This window comes from Thalassophryne amazonica, chromosome 11 (genome assembly GCF_902500255.1).
Source record: "Thalassophryne amazonica chromosome 11, fThaAma1.1, whole genome shotgun sequence".
Lineage (NCBI taxonomy): Eukaryota > Metazoa > Chordata > Actinopteri > Batrachoidiformes > Batrachoididae > Thalassophryne > Thalassophryne amazonica.
This window is the reverse complement of record NC_047113.1, coordinates 66,625,764-66,651,537: the sequence shown is the minus strand read 5'-3', so window position 1 is coordinate 66,651,537 and position 25,774 is coordinate 66,625,764. Positions and strand designations below refer to the sequence as shown.

General features: G+C 40.2%; 1 long non-coding RNA gene across 1 annotated transcript; it reads left to right on the top strand.

Moving 5' to 3' along the window:
* The first annotated feature begins 2,591 nt into the window (after positions 1 to 2,591).
* Positions 2,592 to 25,774, top strand: LOC117520278. Its single transcript, XR_004563590.1, has 4 exons — positions 2,592 to 2,664; positions 3,515 to 3,525; positions 20,385 to 20,389; positions 25,764 to 25,774. It is a non-coding gene; the product is annotated as an uncharacterized LOC117520278 (long non-coding RNA).

The following is a 25,774-nucleotide window of genomic DNA, read 5'->3' as shown; positions in this document are numbered from 1 at the left end:
TAAAAAGTGATGTAAATAAACATGTTCAGTTTAATGTGAGCCAGTTATTTTGAGTTGCTTTAGTACATCATGGGAAGAATGTTGGAAGTTTTTAAAGGGACACTTAAATGTCAAGTGATTTCACAATGTCAGTGAAATGCAACATTTCTGATTAATGGAATTACTGTTATCTTGTGATAGGTTAGTCCTGCTAAATATCCCCCCCGCCTTCAAATTCAGTATTGACACAATGTTATCTCAAGGTTTAACAAGCAGTCCACATGTACCACATCATGCATTTGAAGTTCAATGACGTAATATTTCTATCTGTGAAAGTTCCCCCAGCTCTCTTGGGAAAAACTCATGTGAATGTAGCTTTGTGTGGGTGGGGGTGTCGATTAAGTATATTTGCTATTTGAAATGGTGAGCTTTGGAGTGTAATGGAACCCTCTCTCATCTCTGGTGTAAATCCCAAGGGGCATACACTTCAGTACATGTGGAATTCTTTCTTGAGTGGTTATGCAGGTGACATCTGACCTTAGCTTGCTTTAGCTTTGATGCCAGATTTGCATAGTTGCTTGTAAATCTGTGGTCGCTTGTTGAATCAGGGGTTCATTCTTCTGTTTACAACAGGAATGATTGGATCTGGTGGGTAAAGTATGTTGGCCACAGAGCCATGACATGCTGGATTTGCCCAAGTAGTTAACATCTCAATACCTTTTACAGGTCAGGATTAAAAACTTGGTTTGGATCTGAATGTCTGGTTGACAACAGAGGTCCAAGAACAGTTGGTTCAAGCTGCAACAAAAGCAGCATTAACTTAAATGTTAACTGGTTAGAACATCTGTAAACATATTGAACCTTGGAACAGACATGCTACCCCCACCAAACTCATCAGCTGAGTTTGTAAACTGAGGTTATAGTGTGCATAGGTTTGCCTGGAAATTGATTTCTGCTGAAATCTCAAAAGGGTAAGGTCAGAATTTGGTGTAAATGTCACCTTGTGGTGTAACGTGGCAGTTGTGATGCTGACATGTTTGTATGGGCCAAAACGTGTCAAACATGATTCCAACACTTATGAAGAGTCAACATCCAAGCAGTTACTCAGGACTAGTACCCAATAAAGTGGCTGCAAGTGTTCAATTTGTCTGAGCTGATTATCTATGTTGTGTTACCCTATGTAGTGATGTCAGTGCAAAGTTTTAGGTTCTTTGATCACGGTGAGACCTTCAAAAAGAATTGGACAGGAAACGGACTTCAAAGTTTAGATGTTGTATTGAAAAGAGTTGTTGCACCGGTACAGAGTTATCTCAGCGCTGGGATCTTGACCTGGCCGCATGCAAACACCAGGCACAAAGAACCCAGACTTTTTGTTCTCTAACTTTTATAATTAGCCTAAGCCACCCCCATATGGGTGGTCCTGAACCCAGCTTGAATCCGTGTCTGTGAGTGCAAAGTGGTGAAAGTGGGCGGTGTCTTCGCGGTGTGTTCATGGTTATGTAAAAATCTTAGTGTTTATATATGTAGTGTAGTTTCACACAATAAAAACAGTGTGTTCCATCATGCTGATTCTTTTTCCAAATAGGCATGAATGTTTTGGTTGTATCAATTAAAGATATATAAAAAGATCAGATGGTTTTATTGGTTAGACAGCCGTAAAAGGATCTGATAGTTTTGCAAAATACAAGGACATTTTGGATGTGTGTCAGCCATTTTGTGTTATGCATCATGGAACACTCTTACAGATCTCATGAACCAGATACATTTGGTCCACATTTCCCAGTTTGTAACTTAAATTCCAAAATTCTTTTTCCAAGTATACTGGAAATTTCTGAGTTTAAATGTTAAAATTGATAGAGTAAAAACAGATGGAGTCTAAATATCTGGTGATGTTTTTTTGCACTTTCAGCTACCACATGGAGGTAGTATAGTTCTACTTTTAATCAATGTTTCAAGTGCAGGACAAACGGAGCCATTTGGGATTCTGTTGAGCATGTCTCTCATTGCACACTGCAGGGACACGTCTGCAAATAGCAGCTGGGTGTCTTACTTTTATTTTGGTCCAAGTGCCCATGCAGCCATAGACGTATGAAGGACCTCCCCCCTCCTGGATTTTTCTTTTCAGGGATAGATATGCTGCAAAGCATGTGCACGTACGCTTGCAAAAGCTTGAAAAGCCTTCAAATGTAATGACATTTTTGTTGAAAAGCATAAACAAATTAGTGTGTGCAGGTGTTGAGCATTTGCTTTTAGTTTTTAAAATGAGGTGTGTTTTGAGGCTCCAGATGGCCTGAGGGGAAAAACTCTTCAGTCTCTGTTTTGGCCTGCAAAGGGGTCTGCCTGACCTCGGTATTCTGAAAAGTGTTGTCGGATTGTGAAGTGTCCTTCATGAAAAGCAGAGATGCCATATCGAATCATTCATGATACAGTGGTCGAATTTCTCTCAGTGATAAATATTTGCCATTGAGACATTAAAGCTGTGTGGCCTTTTTTTTTTCTTTAAGATTCATGCCACAAAAGTTCTTTGGCACCGCTATAATTTTATTCTTTAGCATTTAAATATTCATTGATTCATAGTGATATTGTTAATATGACCAAAGTTCACACTGTGTGGAAACGAGTTAGAATTTTGACCCCTGAAGGGTAGAAATTCAAGCTATCAGATGCCATGACATACATTTAGTAGTCAATCAATCAGAGCAAAAAGAAACACTCAGTGCATCATGGGAACCCCCCAGCAGTCTAAGTCTATAGCAGCATAACTAAGGGATGGTTCAGGGTCACCTGATCCAGCCCTAACTATAAGCTTTAGCAAAAAGGAAAGTTTTAAGCCTAATCTTAAAAGTAGAGAGGGTGTCTGTCTCCCTGATCTGAATTGGGAGCTGGTTCCACAGGAGAGGAGCCTGAAAGCTGAAGGCTCTGCCTCCCATTCTACTCTTACAAACCCTAGGAACTACAAGTAAGCCTGCAGTCTGAGAGCGAAGCGCTCTATTGGGGTGATATGGTACTATGAGGTCCCTAAGATAAGATGGGACCTGATTATTTAAAACCTTATAAGTAAGAAGAAGAATTTTAAATTCTATTCTAGAATTAACAGGAAGCCAATGAAGAGAGGCCAATATGGGTGAGATATGCTTTCTCTTTCTAGTCCCCGTTAGTACTCTAGCTGCAGCATTTTGAATTAACTGAAGGCTTTTCAGAGAACTTTTAGGACAACCTGATAATAAGGAATTACAATAGTCCAGTCTAGAGGAAATAAATGCATGAATTAGTTTTTCAGCATCACTCTGAGACAAGACCTTTCTAATTTTAGAGATATTGCGTAAATGCAAAAAAGCAGTCCTACATATTTGTTTAATATGCGCTTTGAATGACATATCCTGATCAAAAATGACTCCAAGATTTCTCACAGTATTACTAGAGGTCAGGGTAATGCCATCCAGAGTAAGGATCTGGTTAGACACCATGTTTCTAAGATTTGTGGGGCCAAGTACAATAACTTCAGTTTTATCTGAGTTTAAAAGCAGGAAATTAGAGGTCATCCATGTCTTTATGTCTGTAAGACAATCCTGCAGTTTAGCTAATTGGTGTGTGTCCTCTGACTTCATGGATAGATAAAGCTGGGTATCATCTGCGTAACAATGAAAATTTAAGCAATGCCGTATAATAATACTGCCCAAGGGAAGCATGTATAAAGTGAATAAAATTGGTCCTAGCACAGAACCTTGTGGAACTCCATAATTAACCTTAGTCTGTGAAGAAGATTCCCCATTTACATGAACAAATTGTAATCTATTAGATAAATATGATTCAAACCACCGCAGCACAGTGCCTTTAATACCTATGGCATGCTCTAATCTCTGTAATAAAATTTTATGGTCAACAGTATCAAAAGCAGCACTGAGGTCTAACAGAACAAGCACAGAGATGAGTCCACTGTCTGAGGCCATAAGAAGATCATTTGTAACTTCACTAATGCTGTTTCTGTACTATGATGAATTCTAAAACCTGACTGAAACTCTTCAAATAGACCATTCCTCTGCAGATGATCAGTTAGCTGTTTTACAACTACCCTTTCAAGAATTTTTGAGAGAAAAGGAAGGTTGGAGATTGGCCTATAATTAGCTAAGATAGCTGGGTCAAGTGATGGCTTTTTAAGTAATGGTTTAATTACTGCCACCTTAAAAGCCTGTGGTACATAGCCAACTAATAAAGATAGATTGATCATATTTAAGATCGAAGCATTAAATAATGGTAGGGCTTCCTTGAGCAGCCTGGTAGGAATGGGGTCTAATAGACATGTTGATGGTTTGGATGAAGTAACTAATGAAAATAACTCAGACAGAACAATCTGAGAGAAAGAGTCTAACCAAATACCGGCATCACTGAAAGCAGCCAAAGATAACGATACGTCTTTGGGATGGTTATGAGTCATTTTTTCTCTAATAATTAAAATTTTATTAGCAAAGAAAGTCATGAAGTCATTACTAGTTAAAGTTAAAGGAATACTCGGCTCAATAGAGCTCTGACTCTTTGTCAGCCTGGCTACAGTGCTGAAAAGAAACCTGGGGTTGTTCTTATTTTCTTCAATTAGTGATGAGTAGTAAGATGTCCTAGCTTTACGGAGGGCTTTTTTATAGACCAACAGACTCTTTTTCCAGGCTAAGTGAAGATCTTCTAAATTAGTGAGACGCCATTTCCTCTCCAACTTATGGGTTATCTGCTTTAAGCTGCGAGTTTGTGAGTTATACCACGGAGTCAGGCACTTCTGATTTAAAGCTCTCTTTTTCAGAGGAGCTACAGCATCCAAAGTTGTCTTCAATGAGGATGTAAAACTATTGACGAGATACTCTATCTCACTTACAGAGTTAGGTAGCTACTCTGCACTGTGTTGGTATATGGCATTAGAGAACATAAAGAAGGAATCATATCCTTAAACCTAGTTATAGCGCTTTCTGAAAGACTTCTAGTGTAATGAAACCTATTCCCCACTGCTGGGTAGTCCATCAGAGTAAATGTCAATGTTATTAAGAAATGAACAGACAGAAGGGAGTTTTCAGGGAATACTGTTAAGACTTCAATTTCCATACCATAAGTCAGAACAAGATCTAAGATATGATTAAAGTGGTGGGTGGACTCATTTACATTTTGAGCAAAGCCAATTGAGTCTAATAATAGATTAAATGCAGTGTTGAGGCTGTCATTCTCAGCATCTGTGTGGATGTTAAAATCGCCCACTATAATTATCTGAGCTAAGCACTAAGTCAGACAAAAGGTCTGAAAATTCACAGAGAAACTCACAGTAACGACCAGGTGGACGATAGATAATAACAAATAAAACTGGTTTTTGGGACTTCCAATTTGGATGGACAAGACTAAGAGTCAAGCTTTCAAATGAATTAAAGCTCTGTCTGGGTTTTTGATTAATAAGCTGGAATGGAAGATTGCTGCTAATCCTCCGCCTCGGCCCGTGCTACGAGCATTCTGGCAGTTAGTGTGACTCGGGGGTGTTGACTCATTTAAACTAACATATTCATCCTGCTGTAACCAGGTTTCTGTAAGGCAGAATAAATCAATATGTTATTATATCATTTACTAACAGGGACTTAGAAGAGAGAGACCTAATGTTTAATAGACCACATTTAACTGTTTTAGTCTGTGGTGCAGTTGAAGATGCTATATTATTTTTTCTTTTTGAATTTTTATGCTTAAATAGATTTTTGCTGGTTATTGGTGGTCTGGGAGCAGGCACCGTCTCTACGGGGATGGGGTAATGAGGGGATGGCAGGGGGAGAGAAGCTGCAGAGAGGTGTGTAAGACTACAACTCTGCTTCCTGGTCCCAACCCTGGATAGTCACGGTTTGGAGGATTTAAGAAAATTGGCCAGATTTCTAGAAATGAGACACTGCTCCATCCAAAGTGGGATGGATGCCGTCTCTCCTAACAAGACCAGGTCTTCCCCAGAAGCTTTGCCAATTATCTATGAAGCCCACCTCATTTTTTGGACACCACTCAGACAGCCAGCAATTCAAGGAGATCATGCGGCTAAACATGTCACTCCCGGTCCGATTGGGGAGGGGCCCAGAGAAAACTACAGAGTCCGACATTGTTTTTGCAAAGTTACACACCGATTCAATGTTAATTTTAGTGACCTCCGATTGGTGTAACCGGGTGTCATTACTGCCGACGTGAATTACAATCTTACCAAATTTACGCTTAGCCTTAGCCAGCAGTTTCAAATTTCCTTCAATGTCGCCTGCTCTGGCCCCCGGAAGACAATTGACTATGGTTGCTGGTGTCGCTAACGTCACATTTCTCAAAACAGAGTTGCCAATAACCGAGTTTGATCCTCGGCGGGTGTGTTGTCGAGTGGGGAAAAACGGTTAGAAATGTGAACGGGTTGGCGGTGTACACGGGGCTTCTGTTTAGAACTACGCTTCCTCCTCACAGTCACAGTGACATCATAGTACGTATGGACTTCCCCCGATCAGCACAAGGGATGCTGGGAAGGACACGGCAACTGCCAATCAGAGTAAAGAAAGGCAACGTGACGTCAGCTGGCTGCTTGCTCAAACAAAATAAATCAAGATGTTGGAAAATGCTCCAAAACAGCTTATTTCTGCATATATTTTTTCGAAAGTTAGTGAGAAATAAACACTTGTATATCTAAAAATGTTGTTTTTGACTGGATAATACCTCTGAAGTGATTTATAAGACATCTAGGCATTGACATGCACACCCTGGAAATGTGCATCAAGCAAGTGGGTCAGGTCACCTCATGCATGTGTTTTCTCCTGCAAGTCGTCTGCAGGATGGTGACAAAAGGAAAATACAATATTCACCATGAAATTCCCCCCACATAAGCAAGTTCTTGTTATTGAAATGAGCTCTAATTTTGCAACACGTTATAAAAATATCACAACATTATAATGCTTGGATTTTGGTGGAAACTAAATTTTGTCAGTTTTGTGAAATTTGAAAGGCCGTACAGCTGTAAGTATGAAGTTGCTGGGTTTATGTACATTGCCTAGATCAAGAAATTAATGTCTTGGCCATGCCAAAATTATTTATTTCTTGGACACAATTTGGTGAAATGATTAGAATTAATTGTCATCTCCATGCAATAACATCTTGAGTACTATAATTTTTTGGGGGGTGTGGTGGCACAGGGGCTGCTTGAACGCGTAATATTTCCTTATGAATCTAGTTTATTTATTTAGTTTTTTCAAGTCGAGTCCAAGGAACTGTCTTGGGTCCTGGATGGCAGCCACCCAAGCAGACAACCGGTCCATTCTCACATCACTAAAATAACCATCTATTCAATTTAATCTATTTTTCAATGTATTTAATTTATATAACGCCAAATCACAGCAAAGCTGCCTCAAGGCACTTCACACAAGTAAGATCTAAACTTACCAACCCCCAGATCAAGCACACAGGCGACAGTGGTAAGGAAAAACTGTCTGATAATATTGAGGAAGAAACCTCAACACTCAGGCACCTGTCGTAGCTGACGCTCCCTCACAACGCAAGTAATATACTCATCTTAGTCTCACTTTGTAACCACTCATATGATACAAAGTCATTCAAAGAGTACCCAAGGATCCTTCGAAGACACCGAGATCAAAAGACATCCAGTCACTTGACAGTATCTAAGGCAGCACAGAGATTTGGACTGTCATTTGCCTGCAAAGATATCTGCATCACCAAAGACCTATTTTATTTATTTCATCCAACTAAAAAAAAAAAAACCCTCCATATTACAAATGTCAGCATAATGCAGGAGGCAGCTATCAGCCTCCTGCATGTCGGCCCCTGTGTGATACACAAAAAGGGGACAACCAGTCAAGCCGTGCGTGTACAAGAGCAGGACGTATACAAAGCTGGTGATGTGACGCCACTCTGCACTCTGCATGCTGATACAGCATGAGAGGTTGAGGAGTTCTTTGTATCTGCAGGAGGTGGTGATTCCCTCTGCGCATCACAACAGACAGCTCTCAACTTTTTCTCTGTGTCTGTGCCTCTAAGGACTCTGAGCGTGGCTCAGTAGGTATGTTATCCACCGTGCTGCTGGCTCTGGCCCAGAGTCAATAATAATCTTGTCATCTTTCTGTCTGAACCAGAGGAACAAATCCAGTCATTTGCCAAGTTGTCCTTTTTGGAAGAAATGGGGACTTTGCGTTGCACATGCACAGAACACAAACCATCAAATCGCAGCAGCAAGAAACTCCAGATATTTTTTTTCCCTTCATTTCCCAAAAGGACTGCACACACGTTTGTTGGGAAAAAACCCCCGAAATGTGTGTTTATATATCAATTGAATGTTGGCAGGCAGAAGTGGATTTACAGTGCATCTGGAAAGTATTCACAGCTCTTCACTTATTCCACATATTGTTATGTTACAGCCTTATTCTAAAATGGAGTAAATAAATTTTTTCCCCTCGAAATTCTACCCACAACACCCCATAATGACAACATGAAAAGTTTTTTTTTAATTTTTATAAATTTATTAAAAATTAAAAAAAACTAAGAAATCACATATACATACAGTAGTGTTCAGAATAATAGTAGTGCTATGTGACTAAAAAGATTAATCCAGGTTTTGAGTATATTTCTTATTGTTACATGGGAAACAAGGTACCAGTAGATTCAGTAGATTCTCACAAATCCAACAAGACCAAGCATTCATGATATGCACACTCTTAAGGCTATGAAATTGGGCTATTAGTAAAAAAAAAAGTAGAAAAGGGGGTGTTCACAATAATAGTAGCATCTGCTGTTGACACTACAAACTCAAAACTATTATGTTCAAACAGTGTTTTTTAGCAATCCTGTGAATCACTAAACTAGTATTTAGTTGTGTAACCACAGTTTTTCATGATTTCTTCAAGTCTGCGAGGCATTAATGTTGTTGGTTTGGAACCAAGGTTTTGCTCATTTATTGGGTGCTTGGGGTCATTGTCTTGTTGAAACACCCATTTCAAGGGCATGTCCTCTTCAGTATAATGCAACATGACCTCTTCAAGTATTTTGACATATCCAAACGGATCCATGATACCTGGTATGCGATATGTAGGCCCAACACCATAGTAGGAGAAACATGCCCATATCATGATGCTTGCACCACCATGCTTCACTGTCTTCACTGTGAACTGTGGCTTGAAATCAGAGTTTTGGGGTCGTCTCACAAATTGTCTGCAGCCCTTGGACCCAAAAAGAACAATTTTACTCTCATCAGTTCACAAAATATTCCTCCATTTCTCTTTAGGCCAGTTGATGTGTTCTTTGGCAAATTGTAACCTCTTCTGCACATGTCTTTTATTTAACAGAGGGACTTTGCAGGGGATTCTTGCAAATAAATTAGCTTCACACAGGCGTCTTCTAACTGTCACAGCACTTACAGGTAACTCCAGACTCTCTTTGATCATCCTGGAGCTGATCAGTGGGTGAGCCTTTGCCATTCTGGTTATTCTTCTATCCATTTTGATGGTTGTTTTCCATTTTCTTCCACGCGTCTGTTTTTTTTTTTTTTTTTTTACCATTTTAAAGCATTGGAGATCATTGTAGATGAACAGCCTATAATTTTTTTGCACCTGCGTATAAGTTTTCCCCTCTCCAATCAACTTTTTAATCAAACTACGCTGTTCTTCTGAACAATGTCTTGAACGTCCCATTTTCCTCAGGCTTTCAAAGAGAAAAGCATGTTCAACAGGTGCTGGCTTCATCCTTAAATAGGGGACACCTGATTCACACCTGTTTGTTCCACAAAACTAACGAACTCACTGACTGAAACAAGGTACCATGGTACCTTGTTTCCCATGTAACAATAAGAAATATACTCAAAACCTGGATTAATCTTTTTAGTCACATAGCACTACTATTATTCTGAACACTACTGTAAGTACTGTATTTACATCCTTTGCTCAGTACTTTGTTGATGCACCTTTGACAGCAATTACAGTCTCAAGTCTTCTTAAATATGATGCCACAAGCTTGGTGCACCTACATTTGGCCAGTTTTGCCCATTCCTCTTTGCAGCACCTCTCAAGCTCCATCATGTTGGATGGGGAACGTCAGTGCACAGCCATTTTCAGATCTCTCCAGAGATGTTGAGTCAGATTCAGGTCTGGGCTCTGGCTGGGCCACTCAAAGACATTCACAGAGTTGTCTTGAAGCCACTCCTTTGAAAGCTTGGCTGCGTGCTTAGGTTCATTGTCCTACTGAAAGATGAACTGATCAACCCCCAATCCACCTCTGACAAGTGGGAGAAATTCAATAATTATAATTTTAATTTGCCAAAGATATTGTTGTGGACATTGAACATGTAATGGACATAATTCAGCATACAGAGTGTGTTTCCTGTTTGGTATGTGGTAACATGCCCAGATGTGCGAAGCACATACCAAAGTGCCACCACTGGTGGTTCTGCAGGTGTTAACATGTCAAGGTGTGCATATTGATGTTCCCTGTCTCAGCCCCTGTGTGGGTAATTGCCCACATGTATTTCTGCTATGCATATAGCAAGCTCTCCTGGATATTGATTGTCTCTGCCCCCTGCGTGGGTGAATGGCAATGTGTATTCCTGCTGTGCATATGACAAGCGGCCTCGGCCCCCTGTGGTGCTTTTCCTGTCAGAACTTCTATGAGGTTAATGGGCGGGGCCAAGCTGTTGTAAAAGGTCTGTGAATTGTTTGAAAAGGAAATAAATAAATAAAGTGGCACCCCGATGCATTGTCAAAATGGGAAATTGTTGCTCCTTCTTTCAGCTATCATAATTTTCCACAATATCATCAAATTAGTGCGCATGCTGAGATCCCCATTACATCTTGAGGTACTTCTCCTTTTATGCATTTGAACCAGGTTTGCACAGCAGCAGATTACATGACAAAGGGTAGAAAAGTGACTTCCTCAAGTAGTCTGGTTCTCTGGGAGACACAAAAATGGCAGTTTCTTTATACACAAAATTTCAATATGCAGGAGGAAAAATATACCAATATATATATTTCTAATGTAAATCAAATGTTTTAGAAGGAAAGCAATGCCACTTATCATGGAAAATGCATGTCTACATTTAATGAAGAATTGTGTCAGATTGCATTGTATCGTCCATGAATCATATCGTAGCTTATGTATCTAGATACTATCGGCTTGCTGACCCTTAAGTGGCATAAATGGGCTTAGAAAATGAATGAATGAATGAATCTTCCTTCAGCCAAGGGTTGTGATGTTGAATCATAAAGAATCTTTTGTGTTTTACAACTTTCAACAAGAAGTTTATGATTTCACCTGTGACTGTTAGTTGGTTGATTTGTCACCAGGATTGCTTAAAAATGTCTGCATCCATTTTCATTACATTTGGTGAAATAGTGAACATGGGCCAAAAAAGAAAAAATCTTTCAATATGGTGCTTTGTCAACACTAGTTATTCAACTTTGTTGCTAATTGCTCATGAAATAACAAAGAGTACTAATTTTTTCCATCTCCCTTGAACATATCTCAGTTACATTACACAACCACTCACACCTGCATTCTATTGGCAATCACTGACAGCTTTTAAACTCTCATTTCCTTCAGCCTCATGCTGGTTCTTTGAAGCTATCAATGGAACTTGTTTGTTTCCCCGATTGCTTGATTTTGTAGCACTGCTGCTTTCTGTGGGTTGTTTTTTTTTTCCCCTCTTCTGTTCATCCTTGGACTGTAGGTGAATCTGTTCTCTCCAGATTTTCCAACACCTGGTATTTTGGACACTAGTCATGTGAGTTTTCTTACTTTTCTTTGTTGTTGTTGTGTGTAGTCCTGATCGTGCAGTGAAGTGTTTTCATCGTCTGTGCCAAAACCCTTCAGCAGCACAGTAGGTACAATTTTAATATCTAAACACATTTTCATGCAAGTCTGGAAAATGTGTCTGTTTCATGAAATATTAAGAATTGCCCATCAGACACTTCCATTTGAATGAATCAAAATGCTATATTTTGTGAATATGGCAATATGATTATGATTAAGATGACTCACCCCCCCCCCCCCCCCCCCCCCACACCTCCAAGATGCATTTAAAAAAAACCCTTCTGAAGATCAAATCTCAAACAGCTTTGATTTTTAAATTAGGCCGTGGATATTGTTACAGTAACCATAGGTATCTGCTGGTATTGGCTGGTGTGATTTAAATCATGGCTTAAACTGCTGTTAAAAAAAAACAAAACACCTATTTGTAATTTTTATTTTTGTTAGAAATCAGTTCTTAAAACATCACCGAAATATGAAATTGGGACCTTTAATTAATGGTACTACATATTGTATGTGCACCTTTAAGTTTTAACATGTCAATAAAGATTATGATATTAATATTTGTATAGTCTCATTTAGAAGAGTGAAATAAATAAAAATGAAAAAAGTCGAGTTAAATAAAAATCAATTTAAGTAAAAAAAGTTTGACTTTTTTTTTCCACTACCAGCCCTGGTGCTGGTTGGTTTGTTATTACGGTGGTCACGTGACACCCCAACCTTAATAGCCCAAATAACCCAAATCTTCCAGAGATACATGAACCGAAAGAATAACTGAAACAAAAACTGTTGGTTGATATGAAAGGAGTGAAGAGACTCGAACCCCAGTCTCCCACATGACAGGTGGGGATACTTACCATGATACTAACAAGGCATTAACAACAAGCACAGAGTCATAGAATATCAATTATGGCAGCTGCCGTAAACATAGTTAAATATTTACGGCTGCCATAACCATAACCACTTCCTTTACATATATTGCCTGTAAAAACTAATTTCTTGAGAGCCCCTCATTTTAATTTTTCCTAACTATATACTGACACACTGGTACTTTCAGGACCATAACTTTCTGGGCTCACCATCTTCTAATATAACACACAGTTGGCTTGTGTTTCTTGGCTGCTTGAGATTTGTTTGACGACTCTGCTACATTTCTCAATCTTGAGTATAAATTTGCATCATAAATTCTCAGTTGCTACTTACATTACTGACCTTTTGAGCCATGTGTTTTTTTAGGACAAAAACAGTATCTTTCTGTCATGCAGCACTATAAGCCAGTCAGAGGGGCGGGCTCCTTCAATCCTGTTTGACACACTTTTCACAGATGTTTGGCACCACCTACTCTTGCGGATGTTTGACATGTAAATGCCTAGACCCTAAAACTGTCCCATTGTTTTTTCAGCTCTATTTCCAAGAAAAAAGCCACACTTATATTTAGAGCAATACTGCATTTTCCATTTATTTGCAAAGTATGATTAAAATGTATTGTACAGTGACCTTGACCTACATTAACTTGTTCAGATATTTATTTTTTAGTAGCTGTGTGAGACTCAGATGTGAAGCGACATTAACATAATTCAAGCTAAGTATTTATCACAGGACTCTGGTGGTTTGTAATTTGACGTCGTGTTTTTTAATTAGGTTGATTTTTACTGATTCTTTTGTGAGCAAATGGAAACACAAAATGGCAAGACTGCTTCACACACAGAGACTGTATTGTACTTTACACAATAGATGGATGTGACGTGCGTCTGTTTGTAAAATGACATTGATCATCGACATGAACGGCCACAGAAAGCTAATTTATTTCAGTTCACTCAGGCGTATTGTGCAAATGCAGACGTCCTTCACGGCGGTGACATCAACATGTGGATGCTGCCTCTAGGTCACATCACACAAAAACAACACAACCAAAACTACACATGATCAGCAAATCATCTTACTGGAACCTGATCAGGCTCAAATTCAGACTTGTCTGAGATGCCCTCTGTGTGTGACTGACATACAGACAGTATGCGATCATCACTGAATGAGTTAATAAATACAATGGTTTTGTAAGAACATGAGATTGTTTTGCCCAAATAATTCAGTTTTAAGAGAAAATCATCACACCAAATCTCGACTTTTAATCTTTAGTGTTTATCACTCTAATGACTTATTTAAAGGCCCCTTCACACATAATACGAAGTAAGGCGAAACAGGCCGAATGAGGCCGAGTGGGCCAAACCCGATAAATATGATCCACAGTCGGGAGGGATAGACATTCGGGCAGGCGTGAACGAACGATGTCCAATTGCAAGCCACATACCCAGAATGTGGCACGAAGACGGCAAAGTCGGAGTGCAACAGTGCCTGAATCCAGGTCAAATGCGCAGAGAACAAAGAAGGGATGCCCAGAAATAGGCAGAATGCAGCCAGAACACAGCATGAATACCCCAAGATGGGAAGACTGCAAGAACATCAGGCAGAATGCAATCCGTTTGCCACACAACACACTCTGATGCCATTTGTGTCTCTGGGGGCCACACGACACATTTGAACGCTTTTGTATGGCATTCCATCAGTTCAGGCGGCATTTATGTGGCATTCGATGGCATTCGGTCAAATCAGCCACCATTTGTGTCATTGGGGGGGCCACACGACAAACTCTGATGCCATTTGTGTCACTTGGGGGGCAGACACTGGGAATAGTTGGTTAGCAGCTGTGTTGCACTTGGCCCCACTTAGTACCATGCAAGTGCAATCCACCATGTCCGTGCCCCACCCAGGCCATTCGGCCACGGTCTGTGGTGGCTGACCAATGCGGTATGTCAGCCAGCCGCATTCACATTGTTTTGACTGCTGTTGTGGTACATGTCGTTTTGACTGCTTGAAATGCAGTCAGACTGTGGTGACACAGCTCCTCGACCACCCTTGGACTTTCTTCACCTCGAGCACACCTTGAAACTAATGTCATGTGCACTGCATTCGGGCGGCCATGCGAATAGGCCTGGCTGTTCTAAGTGCACTCGACTGCTGTTGGAGGTTTTTGGATTGCACGTTGACTTTGCTCAAGTGTGGCCTTTTGTGCGTCATTCACCCTGTAGTGTGAAGGCTGGCTCGATTGCAACTTTTGGCCAAGATTTGTCGTGGCTAAACATGTCATGCAGCCCCTCGACCGCAGTCCGAATGGTCTGACTTGCCTATGACTCGCCATACGAATGTTGCGACTGCAGTCAGATGGCTGTACAACCTCATCTCGACCACCGTTTGATTGGGTTTACGTTGTGGTGTGCATGTATTGTGTGGTGTGTGCATGTTCTGTGGCTGAGCGGCTGTGCCGACTGCTGCATGAGGCATTCGGATGCGACTTGACTTTTCACAAATGTCATTCAAATCCTCATTCGTGCGCCATTCGGCCTCATTTGTGTTGTGTGAATAATATGTAATATTTGTAAGATTTTTGCTTTTTGTCCAACATCTTTGCTTTGTGAATTAGTTTTTGTCATGGCTAAAATGTTTATATGCTGCAAATAAATGTGCTTAATGTGTAAAAATGAATAAAACAGTTTGTGACAAACATCCTCAGGTCTTTATTACATGAGAGGAATGGAAATACTTCCACTGTCTCAGCGCACGTGTCGCTGAGCTGCACAGTGACCCATGTGGTATGTGCGTACTCCGACTAATCTGCTGAAATGTGCATGCATGTGCAAGTCGTTTTGCGAAAGCATTTATTCCTCATTGTCAGTTTGCACACACATGTTCAGTTTGTGCAGGAAAAAGATCCCCCGGTAGTTACTTAGTTAAATGAGTTTTCCCCACTGTCGGTTCAGCAGTAATCACTGGTGTCACAGCTCCAGAATCCAGTCTGTATTAACTTCATTCCCCAAAGCTTTGGGCATCATCCATCTCTCTGCTTCTAGTTTTTTCTTTTTTGTACATCAGGTAATACAGCGGAAATAACGAGCTGCTGAAATATGCTTATGCAGAGTTTGATCTGGACTCTTGAGGTCAGCTCGGTGCATTAATGCCGTTTCCTTGGCAACACATCCCATATGAAAACTACTGAGGAATACAGTGGAACACGTGCAGAGATATTCAGGAAAATCACTCACGTGACGCGAATACTTATGATGGCGACCTCAAAGGACTAAGATTTTAAAATTACTGGGCCCTGTCTTGATCTGTGGTGCAAAGTCTAAAGTGCATGAGGCAAGTACATTTGGGGCACGTCCAACCTGACTTTACTGACAGGGAAAAGGGAAAAGTATGAAGGTCTATTTTAGTCACTTAATTAGGCACAGGCACCTAAGGCGGCTGCTGGTCTGTCGAAGAGCGGAAGCTCATTGTCGGCTTACATCATAAAATTTGTCGATTGATTTATATGTAAATTCAAATATGTAAAATGGTCATAACAGTCACAGTTCACAGTTTACATCTCTATTACGTACTCTAGTATTTTATGATGGCACAATTACAAAGTGGTTAGTGCACTTGGTTTCAGTGCGGAAGGTTCCCGGTACAAACCCCAGCCCTGCCACATTTCTCCATGTAATGTGGAGTTGCATCAGGAAGGGCATGCGGCATAAAACTTGTGCCAGGATCAACATGTAGGTCCACATTGGATCTGCTGTGGCAACCCCGAGTGAAAACAAAGGAGCAGCTGAAGGGACTTTTACAAGCATTTTATTAATGTTTTTAAACAAAAATATCATCAAAAATTTCAAGAAACACATAAAACCTTTATTATTAAACATACATAACAGAGCCTGTTTCCGAGATTGTTCCATGCACGTTATTTTAAAGAATGGCCAGCAGATGTCGCCATATGTAATTGTATCAAAGCTTCAAAACACCTAACTATTGATTCAGTGGCTCAAAATGCTTCAGTTTGTCCCTGTCAATACTTTTCATGAATAAAATACATCAGCAACCACTAATTATTACCACACATGCCCGGATAGACTTATAATCACAAATCATTTGATGTTATGTTGCAAACAGGGGTGTTAATTAACGTGCGATGACTTTTAAACACTTACTGAAGAATGAAGCAGAGAGTAACTCAACTAGATCTTCTCACATAACGTCTAATCCAATGTGCTTCACTGTGTGCCTTTAAAACGGCCTGATTTATAGTGCATGCACAACACTTTGGCAGTAATTTAAAAATGCATAAATACGCAAAAATGTGCTAACAAATTCTCACATTCCTACCTGTCAATCAAAACAGGATTCAGCATTTTCGACTGATCATTCAGTCATTGTGCAGAACTCCAGCATCCATGCCTGCCCACAGCTCCGTTCACCCCCAGAGATGCTGTGCATCCAGGGGCGTCCAGGGGTGTCTGGGGGCGGAACAAAATTGCGGCTTTATCCAATGACCGTCACATTTTGTGGCAATGAAAAAAAGCTTTCCAGGCAGTCCCATTGAAGTGAATGGACACTCGGCTTCTACAGGAAAATGCACTGACCACAGACAGTCTGAGAAAAAAATCAAATCAATTTTATTTATATAGCACCAAATCACAACAAACAGTTGCCCCAAGGCGCTTTATATTGTAAGGCAAAAGCCACACAATTACAGAAAAACCCCAACGGTCAAAATGACGACCTGTGAGCAAGCACTTTTAACAAGAAGAAATCTCCAGCAGAACCAGGCTCAGGGAGGGGCAGTCTTCTGCTGGGACTGGTTGGGGCTGAGGGGAGAGAACCAGGAAAAAGACATGCTGTGGAGGGGAGCAGAGATCAATCACTAATGATTAAATGCAGAGTGGTGCATACAGAGCAAAAAGAGGTGAATAAAAAGAAGCACTCAGTGCATCATGGGAATCCCTCAGCAGTCTAAGTCTATAGCAGCATAACTAAGGGATGGTTCAGGGTCACCTGATCCAGCCCTAACTATAAGCTTTTTCAAAAAGGAAAGTTTTAAGCTTAATCTTAAAAGTAGAGAGGGTGTCTGTCTCCCTGATCTGAATTGGGAGCTGGTTCCACAGGAGAGGAGCCTGAAAGCTGAAGGCTCTGCCTCCCATTCTACTCTTACAAACCCTAGGAACTACAAGTAAGCCTGCAGTCTGAGAGCAAAGCGCTCTATTGGGGTGATATGGTACTATGAGGTCCCTAAGATAAGATGGGACCTGATTATTCAAAACCTTATAAGTAAGAAGAAGAATTTTAAATTCTATTCTGGAATTAACAGGGAGCCAATGAAGAGAAGCCAATATGGGTGAAATATGCTCTCTCCTTCTAGTCCCTGTCAGTACTCTAGCTGCAGCAATCTTTGAAAAAAGATTTATGAGAAGTTAACAAAATAGTCAATCAATTTGTGATAAGTAGCTGATTCTGAACAAACTCGTCTTCTAAATGAGCATGTTCTAACACATTTGTAGTCAATGACATAATAACAAACTGTACATATTTGGCCATTTAATTTTTTGACATTTTAGGAGAAGCTGAGGTTCCCTTGCAGTCTTAGAGAAACCACCTCTGGAAATGTTTTGGCCAAACCTATCAGAGTCTTATCTCTCCCTTTAAGAGCAGGCATGATCTGGAATCTGGGGCACTGCTATTTCAACAATGGAGTGAAGTGAGATGTTTAGCACACTTACATGCCAACCTGAAGGGCTCCTGGTTCAAGGTCACCTGTGGCCCCATTTCATGAACTAGATAACTGAAACAATCCTTCAAATGGTGATACAAGCATTATGTTTGGCACAAATACACCTTAGACATTACTATTTGAGAAAAAAACAAAAACAAAACTGGCCACTTGAATTTTTAATAGAGAGCCAGGTAGGGATCAATTGAAGAATTACACAGGTGTCAAAATTTCAAAATGCTCCATTAAAATTGAAGACTACACCACATTACTTGTCTGATCATAAAGATTACAAAAAGGTATAGTTTGGACTATCTGAGACTGAATATGATAGAGTTATGGGTTAAAACAGCAAGAATGGTGACAAAGGTCAGTTTCAGTTTGTACAGGGGTCAAAAGATAAAGTTGCTCCAGTTTTGGTAAAAAGTGATGCAAATTATTGGTTGAACTAAGATTAATAAATGGAATAGTTTTGACAGTGCTGAATGCTTGGTCTCCAAAGTAAAGGTCAAACAAAATCAACGTCCATTGGACTCTGACGTATGACACATCTTACCCTGTAACATGACAACTAAGCATGATACATGGTCCAAACTATTCCTTTTTAATACCCTATTAAGTGCTGTTTTAACCCCATAACTCCATAACATTCAGACATAGATTGCCCAAACTATGGACTCTTTATGATCAGGGAAATAATGTGATATAGTTGTAGTTTTCAATCTGATTGGAGCGTCTTGTAATTTTGACACCTGTGTAATTCTTCAACTGACCCCTAGCTGGCTGCCGATTGAAAATTCAAAAGAGGAATGTCTTAGGAGTATTTGTGCCGAATTTGATGCTTGTATCACCATTTGCAGGATTCTGCTCTAAATATTCTTATCTGCTGCACTACATTGTGCATCTGGGTTAGCCTCGGTAAGGGCATCCGGCATGAATCTTATGCCAAATCTGTGATGACCCACAGCAAAAAATAGGAGCAGGAAAGGAAAATTAACTGACTCGCTCTGCATGAGTCATTCCTGCACAAAAATGCACCACGTGCAAAATAACGTGGAACACGTGTACAAAATGTTTTGCTGCGATAATGTGAGCTACATATAGATTTGTCGTTTACGTGTGCATTCTACAGAGTCGAGCAAATCATTGATCTTGTATGCGAATGGCTATAAATGTATTCAATTTAAGATCTTCAGGTTGCATCATATATTGATATTCCATTCTGTTTTGAGCAATTGCATTTTTATGATGTATAACGGAGGCACAGCCTTGTTTGTTAAACAAACAGCAGTTCGCTCAGGCACCCTCGTCTTCACGATGGAGGTTAATGCAACAAAATCCTGCGTGTTTGACATTTGTAATGATACAAAATTGCCTGTAATCCCGGTCTCCAGTGTGCATTTTCTGTGCATGTGCATCGATTTGTTAGCCATGTAATCCTTGATTGTGACAATGGTCAGTGAGATTAGGGGCTCAAGCTACATCGCAGGTCTTTTTAGGCGAGTAATGGGCAAAAAAGTGTGTTAATTGCCCTTGACTGTTGAAAGTAAATTAATTATTGATCGCTCTCCCGACTCCACTTCTGTACTTACATACCCTTACAAATCCTTTTATCTCGGGTTCTGAGTAAGAACATTTCCTCTTTCCTCATCATTATGCAGGCCGGCGAGCAGACGGGCCACAAGCATCTGTTTAGTTTACAGAAGAATTCTTACGTTGAATTCTTTTTCTCCCACCTCTCTCCTCCCTCTTTATTTTTCCTTCATATTTCACCCCACATCCACGTCGTCCGCCTCCTATGCACACGTGTGTTCATGCACCGTACATGTGCTGTCTGATGCGCACCTACAGCTGTGACACAAATAAGAGAGATGAGTGAAAGAGGCTGAGATCTGAAGTCTTTGTCATAAAGTAACAGCGAGCGTAAAGGCAGGGAAGCATCATTATTCTGCTTATTGATTTTTCACACTCTGCCTGCATAAGGAAAAAGCCACCTTGTATTTCAATTGAGATATAAACAAAGTCGAACATGAAAGAATTGCAGCACGTGTTTCTTCTTCTTTGCAGCCTCAGATGGAAAACTCTTGCCGGGGGGGCAGGGACAGAAAGCCTTTGGTTTTAGTTTGTGCTGATTGTTGAACCGTGTGTGTGTGTGTGTGTGTGTGTGTGTGTGTGTGTGTGTGTGTGTGTGTGTGTGTGTGTGTGTGTGTGAGACACAATTACTCTTTTCTGGTTTGCCAAGTGTCTTGGTTGATGCTGCTTTTGTTGATGTCCAACACTGCAGTGCTGTAAAGCTATGGGCAGATTAGCTACAAATGAGGGCAACAAGTAGTTGGCTTTTGCCACTTGATAGGCGTTCGTGGTTACTTGGTATCGCTGGGCACAATGTTTAAATGAATTATCAAGGACGGGGAAACCTGACACGGTCACTACAAACTTATACTTCATGCTTGACTGCTTAACGGAACCAAAGGTTCCATTGATTTATTTCACGGTAACTTTCCTTTGTTGCTAATTAGCATGCTAGCATGGCTGTAAAGCCCCTTTCACACAGGGGCTGCTCCCAGTTGCTCCCTGTGGTGTCATGACGACGCAGGAATTTCTGCGTCAGGTGCGTGCAGCAGGGGGCAGAGAGGTGAGAATGCAGCCTGCAGGTTCTCTGCACAGAGAAGTCAGAGTGCACAGTTTGGCTGCAGACAGACTGTGCACTCTGACTTCTCTTCTACTTGTTGTTGTGCTGAGCTGCAGGGCTGCGCTCTGAGTTCTATTATAGTTTATCTTTCCTCCCTTGACCATGAGATGCACACGCATGAACCATCCTTGAGCAAATGTGGAGATGTCTGGCGTTCTACTTGATGTTGACATGTCCTGACTGTCCTTTTTTAACTGTGATGAGCGAGTCTGAGGAGAGAAAGGAACTAACTGCATACAGACAATTATTTTTCTTTTCTTTCCTCCTTTGACCGCGAGATGCGCATGCACGTGTGAACGAACCGTCAAGCAAATGTGGAGATATCTGGAGTTCTACTTGATGTTGACATGTCCTGTCTCAGGACTTATGTCCTTTTTTGTCCTTTAAACTGTGATGTGAGAGTTTGAGCAGAGAACAAGGAACTAATGCCTGTAGCCAGACTTTTTTTTTCTTTTAATTGTTCACATGTGCGCGCGTGAACGAGCGTCCATGAGTGGACTAGAAATGTCCGGACTTTTTACTGGATATTTCTGTCAATCAGACTGCATTTTTTTTCTGTGGTCTTTTTTTTTTCAACATGTAGTTTTTACTACATTAAGTACACGGTATAAAAATAATCCTGCGTGATTTATACTGTAGGAACAATGGAACACAGCAGGAATCATAAATTGGCTTCCAAGTCACGCCGGGTAACGCCTCTTTGCCCCGACTTGCTCTGGAACCACTTCCTTTCTGCGTCGAGCACATGACGCCAAAAAAATTAAACAGGTTTAATTTTTCAGCGCCCGACTTGCTTCCTCCTTTGCGCCCCTCGCACTGTTGTGGTGCTGAGCTGCATCGTCTCTGCACGCGGCGTGCAGTTGCTTCCACGTGGCGTCGTCATAATGACACACGGCGCAACTGGGAGCAACCGGGAGCACCCCCGGTGTGAAAGAGGCTTAAGATGTAAGTCTCTTTTCTCTTCTTTGTAAATTAATAAAATATCAAAGGAGAAGGATCTATATTAGGTGTTATACAAAACAAATAATAATTTGTTTATTTTTTCATTTGTGCAAAGAATATTTCATTTGCTGAAAGATGAAATGCTCCATGTGTCTCGTTGAATGGAAAATTTAATCTTTTACCTCATGAAATATTCTTTCTGTTGCACAAATGAAAAAACATTCATTATTTTTGTAAACTTGGATTATTTTGTTTGAGCGAGCACAAACATGCCACAGAGCTGTCATACTTTCTTCACTTGGATTTACACTTGCACTGTCACAACGCTAAGTATTTGCATAAAATAAACTTCATATCTATTTTGGTCCCACCTACCTGGTGACACAGTGACCACGTGTCTGTTGTCACTGTAAAACCGCCACTCTGAAAATGAATGGCAGCTCGTCACTTTGTCTCTGTAGCTTGTAACTAATGTGACCAAGGGGTTATATCAAATCAAACTGCACCTCCTCCACTTAAAGCTGCCTTCCCTTTGGATTTTTATGTTGCCATTGGCCAAAAAAAAAAAAAAAAATTTTCTTTGGCATCACTATAATTTTACAATTTAGCATTCATATAAAGGATTCAAAATACTATTTCTCCAATATGATCAAAATTTACATTGTCTGGAAACTGTTTAGGAGTTTGACCAATGTGGGTTAAAAAAGTCATTGTTACACTGCTGTGGTGTGTTCTGTGTCCATGTTTGCAACCTGTGTTTGTGTTCTCAGTGTCCCATCCCCTGTCTGGCTGCAGTCATGGTGTTTTGTCTGTGCCCTCATGTTGGTGGTCTTTGGGTTTGATCCCTCTGTGCCTGTCATGTTTCTCTGCCACCCCCTTGTGCCTGTCCTTGGTTTTGCGTTACCACCTTTGGGGTTTTATTTCTGTATTGGTCCTTGTCCTCTGACTCCCCCTGGTGTTGGTTCCTAGTGTTGTCAGTGTCTAAGTCGCTGTGAGTTTTCATGTCTGTATGACTGTCTTTGTCTGTGTCTCTCTTTGGTTATTATGTCACTGTTCTGCAGTTTAGTTTCCTGTATAGTCTGACTGTTATTATGTCTCATCCCTGGGTTTATTTGATCTTGGTTTTGTGTCTTTATCAACTTTAGTTTGTGCTTCCTGTTTTATTTTAGTAGTGTGACTTTGTATGTGTTGGGTAACTTCTTCTTCTGTCTCTACACCAGCTGTGTTGATCGTAATTACCTTCATAGTGCAGCAGATAGCAGAATATTTACAGAGGAATCCTTCAAATGGTGATACAAGCACCAAATTCAGCACAAATACTCCTTAGACATTACTCTTTTGAAAAAACAGAGTAGCCACTTGAATTTTCAGTAGGTGCCCAGGGAGGGGTCAATTGAAGAATTACACAGGGGTCAAATTTAAAAATGCTCAAATTATGCTGAAAACTGTACCACATTATTTGTCTGAACCTAAAGATTCCAAAAAGGCATAATTTCAATTATCTATGACTAAATGTTATGGGGTAAAAACAAGACTGGTGATAAAGGTCAATTTCAGTTTGTACAGGGGTCAAAAGTTAAAGCTGCTACAATTTTGGTAAAAAGTGATGCAAATTATTGGTTAATAAGGTTTCAACAAGGAATAGTTTGCACCATGTGTCATCCTTAGTTATCGTGTTATGAGATAACATATGTCACTTTTCATAGAATCCAATGGATGTCGACATTGTTTGACCTTTATTTTAGAGAGCAAGCACTCAACATAGTCAAAACTATTTCATTTATTAATCGTTTTAGCTCAACCAAGAATTTGCACCACTTTTTTTTTTTTTACCAAAATTGGAGTAACTTTAACTTTCGACTCCTCTACAAACTGAAATTAACCTTTGTCACCATTCTTGCTGTTTTTACCCCATAACTCCATAACATTCATTCATAGATAGTCCAAACTATATCTGTTTGGAATCTTTATGATCAGACAGTTTTCAATATGATTTTGTCCTTGTGTGTTTGCTGTAAGTACTTTGAGCTTCTTTGTCCCTTCCAGTTTTGTAGCATTTTGGAGTTCAGTCTTTGTTCCGGTCTGTTACCTCGGTTTTTGTGTGCATTTTGATTTCTATTCCCACTTTTCCCCTCGTCATTCCTCACATGGATTGTTGTACTGTTTTCACACTTGTGTTGAATAAATCACCTCTGACTGCACCTTACCTCCTCTTTCATGGCTGCCTGCATATTTGGGTTCTTCTGTATGACAAATCCTAACAGACGCACTGGGAAACTCAAACTCTCAAACGGTACTGTTGTGCTACATATGAAGAGCTGAGACGTTAAAGGGTGTAAATGCTGCACATGTGAAAAACGATATTGCCACTGGAGCTTGTAGTCAAAGCTATGTTGTCTGTCGAGTGCCAGTGACTGGCATAGATGGCAAGATGGCAACATCCAAGATCTCTTTATTTGTGCAATGAATTGTCACATTTTTCAGATATACTCACATTAGTCATGGAAGAGTTCAAGGAAATCAATGAACCTGCTGTAGTATCACCAAGAGGGAAATGTAAAGAGCCAAATCAACTCAGTACAGTGGGGGAGGATTGATGCCTTGTGTAGTGTGCGAGCATAACATTGTGCACTGCCAGATGTTACACATTCGTTGATCATTCTGCAACTTTCCACTGTTTCATTGATTCTGTAACAGTTCAAAATGATTAGTTTCCAGAGATAGACTTTCTGTGTTTCACAAATACATTGGGTTTTTACAGACAGATCAAACATTTGGTAATGAATTAATTTTTGAAAACGGTAGCTATAATTTTTCACAACAGGAAAAGAGAAGCTAGTGAGCTGTGCAACTTCAGTCAGGTATAAATCCTTATTTTAACCCAAATGTGATTAGGTTGACTTAATGGGGTTTTCATCTGAACTCTACATATGCTCCAGTTAGTATCGCGGAGAGGAAGAAACATGGTAGACCTTGAATTGTGACAAGGTGCCAAGCAAAATGACATACACAGGAAACAGACATCGATGGATACACTGAATAAACATAGAACACCACAGAACCCATTGGAACACCAGATAAAATTTGGACATATTTCATTGGTTTTGCTGGATATCTGCTGGACAGCTAAGATGAAATGAGATGGATTTGCCAAAAAAATCAGTGAAGAGAGGAACGCTTTATTTAGCACGATTAGATGTGTTCTTCCTTGCTGTAAGTATGAAATTCTGAGTTTGCAGTTTCTAATGAAGGCAGCATGAACTTTGAACTTTATACATGCACTTCTTCCATCTATCACCCTCAAAAAATAAAAAAATAAATAAAAAATATCCCAGCAATAAAAATATGCAAAATTTTGCAGCATGCCACAGGAATTGAGGTACTTTCTAAAGGCAAGATTGACACGAATTAAATATTGTGAGGGACAACACCTTTAACCAGACCACACAGTCCACTGAATCGATTGGAGACGTTCTTCACACAATACCAATAAAAATGAAATATTATTGGCTACAGTGTACCTCAAACATCACAGGACAAAATGCACTAGAGAAATAAATGTTTAGTCTTTTTTTTTTTTTTTTGTGAGCTCATATGTCACATTTGGCCTCAGGGTGGTGCCAGAGAAAAGGCCATGTTGTTGAATAAGACAGCAGGTTCTCTGCTGAACAGTGACCATTTTAGGCCTTGTGTCGTTCTCATCAATATTTGGCTTTAATATTGTTAATCCATCTTTTATGCGGACAGGATTTTGTATTTTCATCCTGTCCTTGTGTACGCTGGGGGGAGGGGGGGCATCC